This window comes from Choloepus didactylus, chromosome X (genome assembly GCF_015220235.1).
Source record: "Choloepus didactylus isolate mChoDid1 chromosome X, mChoDid1.pri, whole genome shotgun sequence".
Classification (NCBI taxonomy): Eukaryota; Metazoa; Chordata; class Mammalia; order Pilosa; family Megalonychidae; genus Choloepus; species Choloepus didactylus.
Genome location: NC_051334.1, coordinates 39,365,225 through 39,367,659, shown reverse-complemented (window position 1 = coordinate 39,367,659; position 2,435 = coordinate 39,365,225).

Genomic DNA, 2,435 nt, shown 5'->3' with positions numbered 1-2,435 from the left:
AGAAGAATGGAGGCTTCTCGGAAGCAGGGACCCTGCTCACAGACCTTGCTCAGTGATGTGCCTGTGCACCTAGCACAGAGCTTGGCCCACAATTGTGAAAGGAATGTTGATTGGGAATTTGCTGAAGAATCTTGATTGGGAATTTGCGTGAAGAAGGACTGCTTAGCAAGCTGGGGTCTTAACCTGGAAGTCTTGTTTCTGTTGGTGGCAGTGCAGCTCTGCCAGGTTTGTGCTCAAATAGAGGCAGATGGCAACAGGGTAAGCTAAGGGGCCCCTGCACGGTGCTCTTAAGGGGGAGACAGAGGAAACACGGAAAGGCATGAGATGGGATAGGGAGATAGGGTCCTCTTTGAGTCCTGCAGTACAGCTCTTCCCTCCCTCCTTCCCTCCCTTCCTCCCTCCATCCCTCCCTTCTTCTTTGCCTCCCTTCCTCCTTCCCTCCCTCCCTTCTTTCCTTCCTTCCTTCCTCCCTCCCTCCCTCTCTCCCTTCTTCCCTCCCTCCCTTCCATCCGTCCTTCCTTCCTTCCTTCCTTCCTTCCCTTCCCTTCCCTTCCCTTAAGGAGTTGGGGGTGGGAGGTGGGGAATCAGATATAAATGCACTTATATTCAAAGCACAAAGGCAGCCCAGAAGAAAGACCTACAGATGTTGGCAGCTGCAGAGCAGCAGGAAGTGGCAGACCAGCCAGGCCATTAGAATGGAAGAGGGCAGGCTTGTCTGAGCTGCCAGGTTAGCAGCTTCAGGAAACAGATGCAGGGGAAGCCAGGCACTTTCTTCGCATGTCCCTTCCCTTGTGCCCCGGTCAGAGGGTTCCCCCAGCCACCCCAAGGCGAACAAATGCACGTGGGCAGGGGGAGGGGGCGGCACCCTGGTGGGGGGGAGTTCGCATTTGACCACAGGATTGCAATGAGAGGGCAATGCAAAGAGGGCCTGCTGCTGGGGAGAGCTGTAAGGATGGGGCTTTCCCAGGAAATGTTCCCCCAGTCACGTGCCATGGGGGCCCCTGCACGGGGATGTGCTACCAAGGATGCACCTAGACAAAGATGTCCCCTGCGTCATCAACGGCGACAATGGCCTGGAGTCTTCTCTCTCCCTTGCTGCCTCCCTCTTTCTTTCTCTCTGACTCTGAGCTGCTAGGGCTCCAGGCTTCATTCTGAGGAACTCTTCCAGTAATGTCATGTCCACCTAGGAAATGCGATCAGCCTTAATGAAATGGGATCCAGGCCTTAGAAGGAAAATCTTCAGGTGTCAAGATGGGGAGTGGGCAGTGCTGCATGAGGACCCCGGGGCTGGGATTCTGGCCTGCGGTTCACCTTCTCCCGTGTGTGAGTGTGTGAGCGTGTGTGCATGTGTACTTGGGTGTGAGGGTGCTCTCTGATTAGAACTGGCAGGTAGGGAGGGACAGTGGGCTTCCTCTGCCCTGAACTCACTGTCACCGTTTGGAAACTTGAAAGCTCCAGCCTGTGTCCCCTTTAGCCCTCCATCCCAGGTGTGATCCAGGACCCTTGCCTTCTACTCAAGAGTGCACTGAAATGAGGTTGGAACTTTCTGGAAGCGTCAGTGATAGCAGGGCACCATATAGGCTGGCATGCTGGCTTGTAGGGAGTTGCAATACTCTCTTGCTATTTAACAAACCATCCCCAAACTTAGTGGCTTAAAATAATGATGACATTAATTTTGCTCACAAATATACTATTTGGGCAGGGCTCAGCAGGGACAGCCCGTCTCTGCTCCACGTGGCGTCAGCTGGCGTGGCTCGAAGCTGGGGGCTGCGTTATCTGAAGGCCCACCCACTCACAAGTCTGGGGGTCCATCTGACCATAGGCTGTCAATCAGAATGCCTGTTCATGACCCTGCGAATGGCTCCTGGGTCTCCTCACGACATGGTGGCTGGGTTCCAAGCATGAGCATCCCAAGGGAGAGAGCCAGGCGGAAGCTGTATCATCTTTTATGACCCGGCTTTGGAAGTCACACAGCATCACTTCCACCATATTCTATTTGTTAGAAGGGAGTCATAAGCCTGGATGAGACCCAACTTCTTGATAAGGGCAATGTCAAAGATTTTGCAGACATGTTTTAAAACCACCACCTGGTGCACAGCTTCCTTCCCATTCATGTGGGACTTGGCATGCTCTCGTCCTAACGCTCAGTCTCCTTCCTTGCAGGGTCACTCTCATACCACCTGCCCGCACCCCCCTGGGGTGCCCTTGCAGAAGCCAGACTGGGAGAGAGAGATGGGTTTTCTCAGATCAAAGCCAGATCCAGACTCAGCAGCACTCTGCAGGGAATAATTTGATGTCCCTTCATACAGGCGAAAAAACTGATTTCCTATCAGAACCATGTTGGGCTGTAAGTAACAGAGAGATCTGAAACATCAGTGGCTTAAATAAGACACAGATTTATTCTTCTCCCACATATGAAGTGTTCAGAGATCCAG